The following is a 19013-nucleotide window of genomic DNA, read 5'->3' as shown; positions in this document are numbered from 1 at the left end:
GTAGCTTCCTCTCTGCAGCTGTTTGCACGGGGCGGAACAACAGATCCAACAGCTCTCCTTCAAATAATTCCTATCACAGCTTGCTACACACGAGACACTAAGCGGTTCCTGTGGTTTGTTCCCAGAAGTGATTCTTTGCAGCGGGGTCAGGCAGACATAAGCACTGGAAGCACTGGAAAACTCCCAGAGAGGGTCCCTGGAAGTTCAGCAAGTCGTGACTCATTTGGGCAGCCACGGAAAGTCAAGTCCCAGTTTCCAAAGGCATGAGCTCTTCCTGCAAAGCCAAGCCAAGATAATACCCTAGCAGAGTACAGTGCCTCTGTTTCCAGAGCTCTCTGCAAGGACCCCTATCAGCCCCAAATAAGCCACGTACCATCAAAACCAGTACAACTCTTACGATATTTGAGAAGGTCAGAGCATTTTCTTTCCTGTTCCTACCCATTCCCCAATCTATTCAGTACCCTTTTGCTTGCCTGAGGAGAAACAACCAAAAACAACAACCTGCCCCGCCTCTATTTCCACAGGAGAGATAAAAATATATTTTACCTTGCATGGCAAAGTACCCTATGGTCATATCTATTATTTTCCATAAACAACTGCTGATTCTGTGCACACTTGTGCAAAGGCATAGATGCATACAGGTCAGTATAAGAAATAGGTCCGCTTAAGGATTAACATTGCTTAATCTAAACTAAAACAGCCTGTATTAAACGATTTTCTGTAATAGAAGCCAGCTTGTGGTACTGGTGCCTGTATACTCCTGTTTCATGCCTGTCTGTGTGAAGCAATCTGATCAAGATTTTCGAAAGCGATCACTGATTTCTTTCAGGTGCCTACATTTTCAGTCTGCATCTGGCCAGTCCTGAAAGAAGTCTGATTTTCCAAAAGTCTGGGTCCATCTCCTCTCAAAACCAGACCTCGGAAGTATGTCTTATGCATTCCCTTGCAAAATTGAGACCAGGCAGGTTCATACGTCCTGCTATCACTTGAGACTTTCCTTGCTAATGATAGTTGTCCACCATGTCAGAGGAGCAATGAGCATTTGAAGAGCTGAATTACAGCAAAGCTGCTCATTAACAGCTTCTCTGCCCTGTAGTCTTCTCCCTGCAGGATCGTGTTAAATACCTCATTACCCACAGAGTAACCATTCACCTATAGTTCTGGCTTCTTTGGGGTGAAAAAGGAGAATTATCCCTAAGGAATGGGGAAAAAATGAAGTTGAGGGTGTTCAGCTTTCTGGCAATGCCACAGCTATCCAGTTGGAGCAGATTTTGGTCTCATGGTCATGGCTTGATGAGAGAACAAACAGAGTTGGACAAGAAATGGGAGGAAATGTGGATGAGCAGAGAGCCTTTGGAGAGCTCAGGGGGAAAAATGGGAAAGGGGGAAAATAAAGTGTTGGTGTAATTCTCTCCAAGCCAAAAAACATCATGGAGAGATGAAAATCCTCCAGAGGAATGGGTGGTAAGTGGCCACCGCTCCCCAGCCCAAGAGGTTAGAGCAGATCTGTGAAGTTTCAACCCATCTCTTGTAGTGGAAAAGTGAGGAGAGAGCCCAGAAGGCAGATAATAGAGCAGAAATGAGGGATGATAAAGTAAGAAGTGAAAGATGGGAGAAGGAAATGGAGTAGAGAGATGGTTTTAGTACAGATCAGATCTCCACGATGGGTAACCGAGAAGTATAAGAGGAAACTGAAGAGCAACCAAGGGAGAGGGGTGGGAAGAAGCTAGCGTGGAGGACGTCAGGGCTGAGCTATGCGGAACAGAGGGAGACCCAGGTACCTCGGCCAGGCGACGTGCTAGCTGCCCACAAATATGTGGTGCATGTAAACAGAGGACATCAGCTCACGAGGGGTGACAAACGGGAGCATAGAGTAACAAGGGAAACAGGGTGAAACTGAAACAGAGGGGAAAAGAGACTGATTAAGCAAAGGGAAGGAAGGCCCATCAGGCTGTGCAACATTCTTTCGAAAGCAAAGGCATTTGGCGGCTGATGCAATGTGATATTAAACAGATTTTTGGCAAATATCAGGGAACAGTCCTGCAGAACTGGGAGGGAGGGTTCACTTTTTTTCCCAAGCTATTGATCATGGATGCTCTGTTGTATTGCAGAGCCAGGTTAGTTCCATGGATTTTCTCCTCCTGTCCATTTCTAGCAGTTATTACATCAAAGACACACACTTTCCAGGCTCAAAAAGGGGTATCAAGGGTTGATTTGATGTCATGATCATCTCCAGGAGGGTGAATGAATTTTGCAAACAGCAAAGGTGGCATCAGGAAATGTCCCTTTATGACGAAACATTCTGGAAGGTGACACCAGAAGAGATTCCTCCCTAATATTTATGACTTCCCCATAAGGAAGCTTTGTGGATGACACGAAGTAGAGCAGTGATTACATGCTGGGGCAGAGCAGCTATTCAAAGGGATACCCCATAGCAGAGGAAGTTTCCTACAGAAACTTCATGAAACTCAGCAAAATAAGAACAAAGACCTGCACCTTGGAGAGAACAAGCTTGTGCAAGCCTCTAGCTTGGGGAAAAACTGACCAGAAAGCAGCTTTGAAGACGTGAGGGCCCTGGTTGACAATTTGTCCATGGATCAGCATCACGCCCTGGTGACAATGAGACCTAGCTGCGTGCAGAGCTGTATTTTCAAAGGCTTAGTGAGGAATTTAATTTATTCCCCCCTATTTGGCACTTTTAACACCACATCTGGATACTGTGTCCAGCTGTGGGCCTCCCAGTGTAGAGGAGATATCGACAAACTGGAGCAAGTCCAGCAGAGGCCACCAAGGTGGTTGGGGAGCTGGGGCATGTGATAGCTAAGAAAAAGATAGAAGGAATAAGGTTTGTTCAGCATGAAGAAGATGAGACCTTGGGGGAAAATCTTAGCAAAACTGGAAGGGCAGTTACAAAGAAGACAACACTGGATGTTACTCAACAGCTGACATTGAAGTTGGCCCTGTTCTGATCAGGGAGCTGTGATGGAGCACTCCAGAGGCTCCTTCCAACCTGAATTATTCTATGAGTCTCTGAAAAACAAGGAGAACGGGTCATAATTTTAGGTGGGGAATAGATGAATAGAGAAAATTTTGAGCAACAGAGTCCACTGGTGGGTTCTGCCTCCTGCACTGGAGCTGAAGAAAGGATTTGGCAGCACAAGCGTCCAGAGAGATGGTGCAAGTGCTTGGTGATGTCAGAAGCAAGTGGAGCTGGTCAGAACATGCAGATCTGAATTCACATCATATTTGCTTTAACATATATATATATAGCTCGAGATTAAAATTAAAGATTTCAAATTTTTTAATGAAAATTCTGAAAAATGTAGAGTTGGGAATTGTTTGTTTCGTAAGGCCAGAGCTTCAGTTTGAATTCAGTTCTTTTTATTGCAGTAAACACATTCTGGTACAACTACAAATCATTGCAAAGTTCAGTTCAGTTTTATTATCTTTGTTCTGGAGAAGATGAGGAAATGTTTAAATCAGCGATTGCTAAATAATATCCCCCTCAGTTTTACTAAAGTAAAACATATCAAAAGTAAGTGTTTTAGGCTGTTGAAACTAATAAATCTGTTCATGTTTTGGCACATCAAGTAGTGTTGGAGCACAGGAAGAAAATAAGACAAAATAATGTCATTAACTCCTTGAAATTCCAGAAGACAACTATGAGGTAAGATTTTAATTTAAAAAATTTTTTTTTTTTTTTGGTCATAAAATGCTCTTCTATCTTAAGTAATAATGGGTATATTTTTATAATATTTACAGTTTTTTTGAATCCACTGTTCTTCATTTTAAAATGTTGTAGCAGAAACTTCTGATGGGAGTTGTAGATTGAAGGATTTCAAAACCCCAGCTTCTCTAGTTGGTGCTTACTCTTTGAAAAAAACATTTTTAAAAGACCTGAGCAGATGTTTCTAGGCTTATGTATGTATTTAAGATTATGTTTCCTCTAACCTGTCCTTCATGCCTTGCCACAGACAGCAGACAAGTTATAGCATTGCTGAACTGGACCCATCACCCCTAAATCAAGCTCCTTTCCTGCTTGGGAGCAATGCTGCCCAGCGAGATGAAGAGCCAGAAAGGTATTTTGCTGCTTTAATTGCCTCTCTGGGTATTTAAATTCACAATCTTAATCTTTACAGTCCTTGTTCACAGAAAGGTTGGGGTTGGAAGGGACCTCTGGGGGCTACCTGGTTCAATGCAGGCCCACCCAGACCAGTTTACCCAGCACCATATCCAGACAACTTTTGAAAATCTCCAAAACTGGAGAGTCCACAGCCTCTCTGGGCAACCTGTTCCAGTAATGTTCATCTTCCAGATGACGCCTGAAGTCTGTAGATTTGTCTGTGTAGATTTGACTGTGCTTGATGTCAAAATTCTCCCTGCATTTAACATTCTGCTCCTTGGTGTAACAAGGAATGCCACAAACAGCACAAAGATGCCCATACCTGTGTAAGCCCCAACAGGGCTCACATGCTGAGCATCTATCTGTCTCCCAAGGCTCCTAAGCTGGTACACGTTGTTGAAGCATCACTGTTAGATAAAGCTCTGTGCAAAATGCAGCTGGAAATAGAGCTGCCATGATAGCTCCATGCCTAGGTTGCCAGTTCAAGTCTCTTCCATACAAAGGGGATGAAAACTTTATTTCTGTCCCTCAGTGTCCTCCTTGCCTTAGCGGACCCTATCAATTGATCCTCTTTTTTATTTATTTTCTCAATTTATAGCTAGTTGTACCCCTTATGGAGTTCTTGAGTAATCCCCAAAGAAGGGCTCAGTGCCCTCAACATGATGATTTGGCCACGGGGAATTCAGGAGGCAGCAGGAAAGGACTGGACGAGACAGCTGGGAAGCACCGTGCTCCCATATTGCCCAACGTGCTGATCGAAACAATCCCCCTCCTGCAGAGGAGGAACTGGAGCTGGGTGTGCCATGATCCACAAGGTGCTCTGAACTCTGTGCTATAGGAGCACAAGGAAAGAAAAGCCACCACATTTTCCTACTACCATGTCTCATAAGGAGGGGGTGTTTCTGAAGAAGATCTAGAGATGTGAGTCACCAGTAGCCAATGCTGTCTCCCTCTACAGTCCAGATAAAGGCATTTAAAACACAAAGATAGATAAAAATGCAGGTGTCTTCATGAAGAATTATGACATCCGAGTCCTCCTATGCACACCTTAACTCCCCTATGACATCTACACTTACATGAGCTGGAGGCTGGGACTTGGGTCATCTGGGACACTCAGAGTCCTGGTACCCAGTGAGCTGACCTTCTCTTCATCCACAAGCTGTATTCGCTATATCTCCACCAGCTCTCATGGTGATGTCTATGTCTAGACTCCTGCATTTGTGTATCTTGACCCAGAGCTAAATGCTTGAGTCACTTGCCCAAACCAAGGCAGCCAGTTTAGTCTCTGGCAAGCAACTGGTGTAATTTGGGATGTTCCTGGGGTTTGGGCCACATAAATACAGAATTTCCATGTGTGAATACAATATCCAGAGGAAACCTAGCTATTCTTGATTACCAGCTGGAGGCCAGGCAGCATGTCCCACGGTATCTCAAACACCACCAAACACCAGTTTGTGGGCATCCAATTGGATATCCTAATTGGATAAAATAGCCAAAGTCTGTTGGACAAGAAGTCAGAATTAATTTGAAGAACAGGCACTCCAAGTCCTTTCTATGTGTGGTTGTTATGTTAGATCTGCTCTCTGGTGTCAGTTTACCCTCAAAACCAGAAATCATGACCAATTTTCAACCAGGCATGTTTTGCACAACTCTCTGCCTGTGTACATTCCAAGTTACATTATCTGTTTCTCCTCTTTTCCCATGGTGTAATTGTTTTTCCAGCCTCCTGCTTCCTTGAACAGCTCATGAGGCAGCTTTCTAGTGGCTACAACAGAGGTTTAATGACATCACATGTTTGTGTGCTGCAGAACGTGTCACTTCATTTGGTTTGCATCACGCACTTCCTACTCGCCTTCAGCAGACCTCTGGCCTCACCCACACGAGGTATCTTCAGATGTCTCCTCGCAGAGTACCTGAGTGCCACAGAGTTAAACAAACCCCTTTTTGTCAGCATCTCATGGCCTAAATGTTGCTTTTTTTTTTTCTTTCTTACTACCTCTTATTTCACAATTTGCCTGTTGGGATTTTGGTCTTGTGCAAGAGCTGTTATGGGAATAAAGTCTTATCTCAAAGAAAGATCTTGCTTTATTTGGATCAAATAAAACAAGTCGATCTCCCTAAACTTCCCTCCCCCTATCCCTTCCCTCTCTCCCCCCAATAAATAAATAAATAAATATCAATTAAGAAAGATCTAAAAGACATAACTAAGTCACAGATAAGTCTGGGATACAAGCATCCCAAACACTGTCGCTTTTCCCCTGCACTGCTTCAGACCCCCCCCACAGATCAGAAGCACAGACACAACACGATACTATCTGAATTTATCGTTTTGCTGGTTAAGTCACTGCAGATTTTAAAGACGTCTCAGCTGTAGCTGAGTGAGCTCAAGTTACAATCTGTTCACCAGCCAGACCCTCTTAACTCCCCATACCTCCCCCTGCCTGTGAAGTCATTTAAACCATCATCATGTTTTACTTGACAACTGGGACAGGCTAAGGCTACATCCACTACCATTTCCACCCTGCCTGGGGATAATTTATTACACCCAATTCCATGGCAGCTGCTGCTACCCTCCCACCCCTCCTGTCTTTTACTTTGCAGCTCTCCCAAATGTGCTCCTCAAGTTCCCTGATCCCAGGAATGAGGTTAGAAAACCTGGCAAAGTTTTCCAGGCAGACACTGTGAGAGAGTTCAGAGGGGATGCAGCAGCAACTGGGAAAGGTGTGAAAAATGGGACCCTTGCAGAAAGGTTATGAGAAAAGGTTCGCTGTGGAAGGGGGAGAATTAAAGCACATAAACAGAAAGGGATGTTTTAAACATTCTGAATCGGCAGGGAAGAGGGGAAAAAATAACACAAATATAAAATATAAGTCAAATGTTGGGTGGATTTTTACAGTCTTGGTGGTGGTGAAGGTAGTTGTAAGGGTATTTTGGGATCATTCCTGAACCCCAGAGACTTGGTGGAGACTGCCTCCTGGAAGGGGCTGTGTGCACGGGGAAGGAGCAGACGCTTTCCCATCAGTTTGGACTTGCAGATGTTGGAATGTGAATTATTCAGAACTTCTGAGATGACTCTAACTATCCTAAAGGGTTTTCTGATCAGTTTTGAGTGCCCAAATCCTGCTAGTTCTGTGATTAAAAAATGTGCTTATTTCTCCAGGGACAATTCAACTGGAATATCCACGCTCCTGCTTTGGAGCAACCCCTGCGTGGGATAGCTTCGTTAACACCAGCAGAGGCTCTGCTGCTGTGGACACTCATGTTTTACTCTAGGAATGGTACCAGAAACACATATGTTTCAAGCTGTTTCGTCTGTTTCAAGCTGTCTATCCCCAACAGGACATAAACCCAAAGAAGCCTGAGCCCGAGCTGAACTTTTGAACCGTATTATATCTGAATGGACTAGAGATTAGGTCAAGGGAATTTACAACCCATCTTTCATCGAGAGATGAGGCCTCTCTTCCTTGTTTATTATTCCTACAGCATTTACATTTTTAGAAATAATATTGATTAAAAAAAAATAAAAATCTGCTGTAATTGGAACTGTCATTTCAGCGCACCAAAATATTATATCAGCCAAGTCTGTGCTCTAAGGGACACAGGCAAGCATGAATTATGGGCTGGCACTGTGTCAAAAATGCAGCTATTGTTCTCAAAAACAGGATGCAGACCAAGGGGAAATGGTGTCTAGTCTTGACTGTTCATAGTATAGGCATAAAAAAAAGAAAAAAAGAAAAAAAAAAAGTCCTATTGAAAAAGTAAAAGGTCAGATTTTCATGGAAGAACTTTTTCTTTTCATTTTCCTGAACTGTTGGTTTCCACCACGTAAGGGTTTGGATCACCAAGCATAGCTAGAATTGTTTGTTTCAGCAACAAGTATGTGGATTGTGTTATCCACAGCACATGGGGAAGCCTTCAAAGCAGCAACTGGTATTTCATACACCTGGAAAGCAAGATCTTTCACCCAAATTTATATAAAATGCACTTAAAAATCTACATGCTATTTACACCTAGGTGGAAGAAGTAGAAAAATTACCCACATTACTGACACAGTAAGAGCCCTGCAGGTGTCAGGGCTGCCTTGTGCTAGGTGTGAATTGAAATATGTCAGGAGAGTTTCCAGTGAAACAACCTAAAAAATGGCTCAGGAGAAGGAGAAGTGTCGGCCTGGCTCTCTCCATGGATGGCGAGGACCTGCATAAATTTCTCCAAGCACATGGGGAAGCTTTGCAAGGTGACTGCATTTGGAGTATTCTCATCCAGAAAATACCTGCTTGCACTTAGCCCTCACTCTGCAGTGTGTGACGGTCACTCAACCCCCTTTTTTTTTACAACAAAACACATTTTTCATTGGCTGAGGGTGAAAATATACACAAAGCAGAGGCTCTGTACTAAACCCCTGGGGCTGGAGCTCGGTTTGAGGTTTCCAGTTTAGCAAGCAGACTGGTTGGCTCCTTGGTCAAAGCTCAGCTGAATGGGGCTTCCCTGTATTGTTCTGCTGGTGGGATCCTGCCCTCCTCCCTCTGCCAGGTCAGAAAAACCCAAGTGTGTCTCCCAGGATGAGGCTGCACCCCTGAGATGCGTGAAAGCACCTTTCTGGGGTTTAGCAGTGCTGGGATAGAGCAGCACCTCGTTGCAAGAGAAGGAGGGAGAGAAGAATGATGCTGAGCAGTGAAAGCAGCCCCAGGGGGCCCAGCAGCAGACTTGCTGCCTCCTCAGGAGGCACTCGGATACAGCAGTAGGGAATAAATCATGCTTTCTCTGGGCTACTCAGTGCTACTGTTTTCCTTTCCTGCAGTAACACGTGCCACAAATCACGTCTTTATAACTCGACCCTATATCAAGCTGTGAGTACATTCCTCCATTAAAAGGCAGCCCCCTGAGGAAGGCTGCTCCAGACACGTCTTCTGCCAGGGAAACATTTTTGGGGAAAAACACTGGAAAACCCTCCCCTGCAGCACCATCCTTCTCTTTGACCTCTCTACGGGTGCATCTCCATGCAGACAGATGTATATTTGCTCTGTTGGTCGGCCACAAGCCAGCTCTGGCTGGGATCCTTGTGGCTTCATGGGTCTGAGCTCGCAGTCTCCACCGAGGAGCTTCCACGGGCACTTTTGGCTCGTGCCCTCCCAGTGCCCCGTAAAGCTGATGAGCCCAAAGTGAAGTCAAGGGCTTTGAGAGCCAGGAGGTGACGTAGCTGTCCCAAAGCGCTCCCCGCTATTAAATTAAGGGAACGCCTAATGACACAGGAACCAGCAGACCCAACTGGGCTGGCAGCAATGACTCAGTGGGCAGACAGCTCGCCCTGATGCTTCTTGTTGCTTTTATGAAAAAAAAAAAAAAAAACACATTACAGAAAGGGCATGGCTCACTGCATCTAGTCTGGGGAGCAATCCAAGCATCGTAGCTAACATCACAAACCCAAAATAGTCGGTCCGATGGACAGCTGGGGTGTGATGGTTGAGTCTTTGCTACATAAACTCTGTGGTTAGTCAACATCAGCAGCCCCATTTCCCTATTTTCCCATCTCCCAGGTTCCTGGAGAATACGTTTGGAGGTCAAAGGAGCAAGCAATGATGGAGATAGTTTTGCAGTCAATCCCTATAAACCAGCGGGTGTCCCAAATGATCAGGACTGCACTGGGTGCGGCCCGTTCCCTCCCAGTGAAGATGAGAGATCTGGGCCTTGCCAGGCTTTTCATTGCCTCTCTGCAATATTTTGCCTCCAGCAAAGCCAGGAGGCACACAGGACAGGGCTGAGGCTCAAGTACTCTCTGGAAGCAGCCCATAGCCCTTTGCTCACCGTGTCTTGGAGAGGGGCGATGGGTTGGGAGGGCATTGAGAGGCCGTAGAGCAGCCCAGGGGAGGGTTTTTGGCTGATTCAGCAACGTTACTCATGCAGGCTCTTTGGCTGCCCACTCCTGACTGGGGCTGCTAACAGATAAGCAGTTCCCTGATTATTGGCTGCTTAAACGATAGTCAACGCAATGAGCCAAATATTGAATTTTTCTCACTGTGGGAGGATTGTCCCCATTGGGGAGGCTTGGAAAACCTCCAAAGGGGCATGAGAAAATCAGCCAGGGTGTGGGCAGAGGTCATGCAAAGCAGCAGGAACCCTTTTCCTGGGGCACCTTGAGGTCTCAGCCTCCACTTTTGAGGTAGAACAGGGACAATTTGATCAGTCTGGGCTGCACGTGGACATAAGGTGCAGGACAGTGGTTTCCATTCTTTTTGATGTTGTCAATGTCATTTCTCTACCCACTTATCAATGGTGATTGCAAAGGAAAATAAACAGCTTTCCTTTGGCATGGCTTCTCTTTGGTTGTGTCCTCATCTCTCGTTCAGGTGGCTCTTGCTTGATGCAGAGCTTGTGGCATCTGTGTCATTCAATTATTGCATAAATTCTATTTTGAATCACAGCTTACATGAACTGCATTGCCAGGAGGGCAGAGGTCTGGAGGAGAACAAGTAGCTGTCATCACTAGTTAGAAAAGGCAATCACAGTCAATTAATCATTGTTATTTGTTGATTTACAGTGTTCAAATTAATTACCACTGTTTGGATATCCAAGCCTCTTTCACCAAAGGTTGACCAAAACTCTGCACTCCTCTGTAATTACTAAACTCTTGTAAAATATTGAAACTGAGCCTGGAGGAGTTAATTGAGTGTACAAGTGTAGGTGGAAATTGAATATAGCAGTTGTGACTCACAGTCACTTGCTCGTATCCCTGTATTGTTTGCAGTACTAGGACTGTTTGTAGAGCTCCAATTTCTGAAAACTGGCAGCTTTAGCCAGCCCAGTAGAAATAAACAACAATTTAGAATTAACATCAGAGAAATATATACCCCACAGACCAACTAATACATATAAATAACAGCTACCCACCATCCCAAGGATGAAAAGTTGTACATGTTGGAGAGGTTGCTCCCCGCAATAAGGTTAATTGATGGCACAACCAGAAAAGGGCCACTGGGGGGTTTCGGTCATGTATCCAAACAGAGGGTGGTGAAATTCCAGCCAGGGCACCACTGCCAAGTCAGACGGGAAATTTGAGAACCCGTTAAGGAAGCTAAAGGAGCACAAGGGGAACTATAAATTAAAAGCAGACAATAGGACACTGTGTGCAGAAAAATTTAAAAAGTGCTTGCATATACACACTGTTTATTTAAGATCTGTTATGCATAAAAGTATCTGGCAAACTGTTACGGAGTCCAGGCAAGACAGATAGGCTTTTTCAGCCCATTCTACCTGAGACAAAAAAAAAAATAAAATAATAATAATCCAGTTTCAAAGGATTATTAGCTTGAACTCCAACTACAAAAGGTAACTTTCAGTGAGACACTCACAGTTGCTATATGGAAGGTTTTTGAACAAGATGTCATATAGATCTGAGTTATATATGGCCTTTGCTGAGGATCTTGCAGGTAGTAAAATATCGTTTGGTGAGAGGTTATCAAGGAAAATAAGGAGAAACAGCTTCAGTCTCCAGGTTTTTCTGGCTTAGCTCAACCAACCATGTCAATATGATGCCAGGATCACATTTGTGGCTGCCTTTTAACCCATTTTCAGCAAAGCCAAGGGAAGAGTCACTGTGCATTTTCCCCTATAGTGAGCTTTGGTCACACCCCCTTGCCAGCTCAGAAGGCCTTTGCTGCACAGACACATGTCTCTAATAGAGTTGAGGAGATCTTTCCTTTTTCAAAAATTAAAATTAAAAAAAAAAATCATTAGGCTAACCTGAAGTCAATTCTGGACCTGGTCCTCATTTCTGGGGCAGACTGTTCCAGACCTCCCATGCACAGGGAGGGCAGAAGCAGGCAGATATTGCATCCTGTTGCCCATCTCCCACCTCCCAAAAGTGAGCCTTGACTGCTGCGTTAGCAGGCACTCTGGAAAACATTCAGTGAAGATTCTGCCTCATCACACTGAATTACACTTATCACCAAGGTTTGGAGGGGGGCTCCTCTATTAGAAGACACATGAAGGCATTTGAATGTTTGATCTTTATTCCCGCGATGATCTGTTTCTGTAGGGGGAGTATTGGGCTGTTCTTACTCTTGAATTTCACGAGTGGCACAGAAACCTGGCCTTGATTCCCATTCATTTTTGATCTAAATACATCACATTGCATCACTCAGCCCAACCTCCCCAGTAGAAAAAGGCTTGAAATTTTCATTTCAAGTCAATCTGACCTTTCTGTTTAGTTTCTTTTTTGGTGACTGAACCAGAAATACATACGATGGGTTTAGTCTTCAAAAACCATAGCTCCACCAGCTCTGCACAAAGGTCGTTACCATTCACAGCAATGCACACAGCCTTAACTGGGCCTGGAAACTGTTCATTTGCTAGTGAGCTGCCACTTACATGTTTTGTCTTCTGAAAAAAGTCAATGTGAATTTATAGCTGAAAGCAATTTGCAGTAGTCCCAGTGAAATACAAAGCAGATGCCTTCAAGAAGCAGAAACAGAGCAGAGCTGACTGATGCCTCCATTGTACAAACAACTTTGATCTGCATTTCAAAGACTGAACACTTCCAAACTTGGTTCGTGCTTCTCTCTTAAAGGAGTTATCCACTTATATATATGTGTGTGTGTGTGTATATGTATCATATTTAATATTTGTTTTCTTATAAACAATGTTATAAACCCTAGTCTTTGTTCCTTATAATCTCTTTCCCATATTTGGTCTGTTGTCTGTGTTTAGAAATGTCTGTCCCTGCTTTTCACCCTTAGCAGGTATGCTTGTGATACTTTGCTAAATGATTTCAGATTTATTACGTTCTATACCTGGGATTCCAGTCTCAAGATGTGCCATTTGATGCTTGAAATATTTCATTTACTTCTCTAGCATGACTTGAGATCTGAAATAGATCTGGGGCCCACGTAAGTCCAGATAAAGCTTAAGTACATCTGGTCGAACACATCAAAAGCACTGAGTCTTAAAAGGATCCCGTATAAACCATTGCATCACCACTATCGGAAAATGTGCAGTTTAGGTCTCAGAGTTTCCAGAACATGTAGATGGCTTTCTGACATCAAGAGAGATTACAAACATGTGTTGGTGCTTCGACAGAAAATGGGAAAGTATCAGAAAATGTTATTGGGAAAATTAGTTAGATTCCCAAAATTTTACTTCCCATTACTGTCAACTGTTGCCTGTTTCATGATGCGTCGACCTGGGAAAGACATCAGAAAGGAAAAAAACGACATAGATCGTTAATGAGTGCAATAACAGCAAGAGTAATGATGCACTGACACTGGTAATCAGAAACACCGCCGAGCATAATAAAATGGACTAGCATCAAAGGAGTCATATATTAGAAAAATATGCAGATTTCAAAGGGAGACTGTTAATGATATATAGAAATTGCATAATAATGTAATGATTAACAAACAGTCATCTGAAATCCTGTCTTTGACACTTGAGTAATTACATTATTTACGTAACGGTTGTTTTCTTGTTCCCTTCCATAATATTTACTTCCCTACTTCCATATGCGCTTCACCAAGTTAATGACATAACTTAGAGGTTTTAGACTGGATGTCACGTTTCTGTGTACTTCTGTCATTGAAAAATCATGTGAAAAAGGGAGTGGTGTTTGACCTGGGAACTCTGAAGGAATCAGAATAGGTCATTTACAGCACCGGGACTAAGAAAAAAAAAAACAAAAACCAGCAATTTCTAGGAAGTATCATTCACTATTTGACTGTAATAGAAAGTTGTTTATTTTTTTCTGCTTGTTTGTTTGTGGGTTTTGTTTGTTTTGTTCTGTTTTTGTTTTGTTTTGTCTTTTGTTTTGTTTCCTGCAACTTCACTTCTTACTAGAACGTGGATGATTCAGCCCACCCAAGTAACCCCCTTAAATATCCATTAAAAGTGGTGCTATGACAGTAGAAGCACTTCTAATCTTCCAGCATCTAGAAAATATTCTGGTGTCAACTGCAAATGACAAAAACGCTCCTCTTATTGCCGTCAAAGTGGAGTGCTGAATCTTTAAGATGTACTTTATCCATCAGGACCTGATGGAAGGATAATAACAGCAGGTAGGAGAGAAGACTGATGGTCTTCTGGACATTTCCCTCTTCCCAATTGGAAAGAAACCAATTCTTCAATTGGTTTCCACTTTGTAGTAATTTTCATGTCACCTCTGAATCATATTCTTTATTTAATGAGGTTAGATTGTCAGTGGCAGATTTTTTTTTTATCTATATCTAGTCTTTTCCAAGTAAGCTTTTCAGGCACACATTTTTAAGAACACCCTTATAAAGGCCTATTAAAGCTTCATTTTGGTAGAAGCTATTTTTTCTCCTGACTTTTTGAGGCAGTGAAAGTAACCAGTTAATAGGATGCAATTCATTTACATAAAGGTATCAAGTTTTGTCCTGTTCATTGCCTTTCTTTAGGAAAGACAGAAATAAAAAAGTCTCAAATAAATTGTTTTACACTTGACAGCTAAGTCTATAATGCAGCTTGAATGGAAGATAGAAACAGACAGATAAACGTTTGTTGTGGAAGACCCAGAAATGCTAGATCCACCCTAGGAGACTGGATGGGGACACAGAAGACCTCTTCAGGACCTTCCCAACCTGTATCTCTATAAGATTGCATGTAATTAATAGCAGTTGCTGAATTAGGCTCTTCCAAAAAAATAATTTTTTCCTTTTGTCTACAACCAGTCTTTAAAGTGTCCATTTCTCTCTGTTGGCTATAAGGGGAGCTCAGACATCTACATCACATAGTTCCACATTTAATCTGGCAAATTCCACTAATATACTTCAAATAGAAACCACATCTTGTGCAATTCAGTCTCAAATATTAGCAAAAGGTACAGTCTCAATGGTGCAGCTGAATATCCCCCACTTACTGGCAAAGTAGAAAGATCTCCAAAGCCTTTGCAATGCATGTGATGTTTATTAGAAGTAAAGCATCTCTGATATCTGCTCTTGAGTGATAATGTGCAAGGTTGAAGAGCATCCTCACAGTTTATAATTCAGTACACTTTCTGGTTGCCTAAAGACCAGATGTTTCAGCAAGAAGATGATGAACACTGAGCGGGTGGAAGGTTGGAGGACAGGACGATAATGCAGAACTAGAAATTGCACATTCTCCACAGTCTTACGTGACCATAAATCATGGTGGGCTCCTTCAAATGGCATCAGGAGCCAAATTCCACTTATGCCCTCCATCAAAATAAAAATTTATAACAGTGAGAATAGCAGAAGTCTGGCTTTGAACGAGCAGGAGTTAATCAAGCAGTGGGATGAAAGCAAAGGTATTTGCATTTCAAGGTAGCATAAATTAAAAAAAAAATAATCCTGAAGATCACCTTCTGCCATTCTGTTACAGTGAAGTTGGATGGATAATTGAAGACAGCACATAATATTCAAAGGAATTCACAGAATTAAAGCAAAGATTTCTTCCTATGTGTACGGCAAGGAGTTAAACATCTGACTACCCATTCATCAAAATGTCAAATCAGGGATTAATAGAGACAGACTCTTCTCTTTCTCTCCTCCACAATGTTACGCTAAATGGGCCTCTCCAGCCAGAAAAGAGATGGGACACATCAGTCTCCAGAAAGCAGATGACTGTTCTCCCAATTTCAGGTGGATGGTACTTGGGTTACAAATCTCAGCCATTTCTGGGAATAGCACTCTTCACTTCAACATAGACCAACAGAAATCTATCCCCTATTCAACAATATTTCTAAGTTTAATGCCACGTTCACTTTACTCTAGAAGAGAAGTTGGCAGGTAGACAAATATTTTTTCTTAAAAGCTCAAAGCCGAGTGCCAAGTGGTGAAATTCTGGCATCAATAAAAGCATTTTTTTTTATTATTTTATTTTTATTTTTATTTGAATGTGGCAAAAGTTTTGCCCAATGTCTGAACTCTGGACTCTTCTCCCTCACTCTGGATGTTTTTGATCCAGATTTATAGGTCGTGGCTGGAATTTTACGTAGGATTGGCTGGCTCAAGCCCTCACACGGTGTCCTCCAGCAGAGTTTTTGTCCCACAGGAGCAATAGTATAGTTGGCCAATAGTAAAATGATGTGACAAGATGAGATTTACATAGAGGCTGGATTTACAGACTATGAATATTTTTTTTTCCTTTAAAGATATGAAAGATATAAACAGGATCAAAGCTTCCTTCCTGCAAACATTTACATACATCCTAAGCTTCATTTATCAGAGTGGGTTAATTGATACCATACTTGTGTACATACAGTTAAAAATGTATATAAACACTATCAGTGTGGGGGGGTCAAAAAGTAAAAGAAAGCTCTTAGGCAAACAATCAAGTGGGTGGTTAAGAAGTTATGGCTTGTCAGCTCAGCTCTGGCACTTGGCTTGCTCATGTCCTTAATGCTCTCAAACGCAAGAGCTCAGCTCAGGTTGGACACGGGTGGTAGAGAAGAAGTTCAAGCACAGGCATTTTGCTGCCTGGGTAAGACTGAGAGCAGGCACATGCACAGTGACAGCAGCGAGCAGCATTTTGGTAAAGGTCAGCAGAGATGTGCTGCCAAACCTCTGAGCCACTCTTCAAAGCAGCCTCTGAAAGGTCAGCTCCTGCGAGAGAGGTTGGGCAGGGTTAGGGTTAGGCAGGGTTAGGGTTAGGGTAACGTGCTGCCTTTCAAGCCTGGGGAGCTTGCGAGGGGGGGCATCGTGAAGGTGAAAGGTTCTGCATTACCCCTTAAAAAATAAATCTTTGCTTTATCTCTTTCAAGAAGGAGCAATACTCAAAGATTTGCACAGCCAAAGTAATTCCTGACATTGCTCAGAAGCATTTACCCCAAACACACTGGTTCTTTACCAGCAGGAGAACCTAAAAGAGATGTTTTAAGAACTTTTTATTTATAAATCAAGTTTTTTGTTGTTGCTTCTCTGCATTCCCAAAATTGAGAAATCGCAGGGAAAAGATCAAATCCATGTGCAGGGCATGTTACAAAAATGTGTCAGCTTGTCTGGGTCTCCTTCATCCTTTTGGATGAAGACAGCTAGCTTCAAAAGTTAGAGTAATCCATGTGGATTTTTATAAGATAGGCTGTCACGCAGAGGAAGGAGGGCTGTGTTACTCAGCGGTTTGTTAATATGAGAGGTGTACGTGGTGAAATAGCGGCTTTCTGTGATTTCCTATAAAAGGCCTGGAAGGACATAAAACCAATAAACAAATCTGACAGCACTCCAGGTCTGACAGCACACTGAATAAACGTGAGTCACGTGAATTGCAATAGCTCATTCGTCAGAAGTACAGGAGAGTGCTGGAAGAAAGGAAACCAAAACACTCACAGTTCTTGGCACCATCAAGAACCACACACCAGTCCGCATCAGGATAAATTTAATAACATTTCTGTAACAGTGCATTGCAAAGGACAGGAGATCTAGGAAGAAATATGGCTCCAGAATGCTTTTAATGGGTCTGACTTCCTTGTTCTGAACTTCACCAGAGGTTTATTTCAAATGAGCCACATCTCTCTCCCTTCCCAGAAAACCATCACACTCTCCATGCCCCACAGATGAACTCCCTCTCTGTTTCCCATAGGAAATAACCATCTTAAAATCATAGAATCATTCAGGTTGGAAAACACCTCTAAGATCATCTAGTCCAAGCTTTAACCTAGTCCTTAAGTTCATGACTAAACCATGCTGCCAAGTTCTACACCTACATGTTTCTTGAAGACCTCCAGGGATGGTGACTCAACCACTTCCCTGGGCAGCCTGTTCCAATGCCGCACAACCCTTCCAGTAAAGAAATTTCTCCTAAAGTCCAATATAAACCTCCCCTGGTACAACTTGAGGCCATTTCCCCTCATCTTATCACTTGGTGCTTGGAAGGATGTGATGCTCAAGGCTTAGATATGGTCTGTTGGTCTATATTTCTGCTCAAACTTGCTAGAATCAATTCTCTAATCCAACCCGCTTCCTAAAAGATGCAAAATCATGAATGGCTGAGCACTCTTAAAATGTTATTGAATAGAGCTGAGCACCCCTAGCTGCAGCTGGCTTCAGTGGGACTGGGACATATCGGAAATCCTGCAGCACCAAACCAATGTCTTAACAAATTGCCAAATCCAAGTGGGAGCTTGCATTTTTCATTGGTCATTCTTAGCAAAACCTATTCTTCAGGAAACGAATGCTTCTGGTAAGGGGGGTTAAAAGTACTTGTCAGGAATGAGATCATCAAAGTGTATAAGCTCTGGGAAGAGGCTGGTATTTTGCCATTCAATCAAAGGAAATGAGATTTCCTCTTTTTTTTTTTTTTTTTTTTTTGTGCAGTTTTGCAGTGATAAAGCTCAAAAGACCTTGGTTCTAACCCTGATTCCTTCTCCTCATATTGAATAATTCATTTCACCCCATTGATGTTCTCAGCCTCTATATTCCCTACCAGTAATGAGAGCGAGATGTTTAGAGAAAGCCTTTTACTGTATGCATGAATAGCACCTGGAGGAAAACAATGGTTTTGCTATGCCACAGACATAATGAACCACTGCTCAGCTTGGTGAGTAACTTCTGCCTGTTTGTGGATACAGGAACCATCAAAGGGTTAGGTTGTTCAGCAGGAAGCTGAAATTTAAACCCTATGCCTTGAATTGCAAATGATGCCAATGAAGCTCACTGCCTATCTACTTTTACTGTTGGCCATCAGAAGAAGAAACTCAAGTCTAAAATAAGAATCAGAACTTACTCCAAATCCAGGCTTCTTAGCTTTTGTGATCTGGTTCAAATAAATTACAAAGCCTCCATAACAGAACGCTTGAGGTCCTATTAAGAAAAATATTCCAGCAGTTGATGTTTACAGGCTGGGATGAATGAACAGGTGTTATATTCCTTCCTCTGGCTTTGGACCAGTTAGTTGTGGTCAAACCTGAAAAGGAGCCTAGACACTTAAG

This window comes from Netta rufina (assembly GCF_964035555.1).
Source record: "Netta rufina genome assembly, chromosome: 1".
NCBI lineage: Eukaryota > Metazoa > Chordata > Aves > Anseriformes > Anatidae > Netta > Netta rufina.
Note: the sequence above shows the minus strand (reverse complement) of the source record.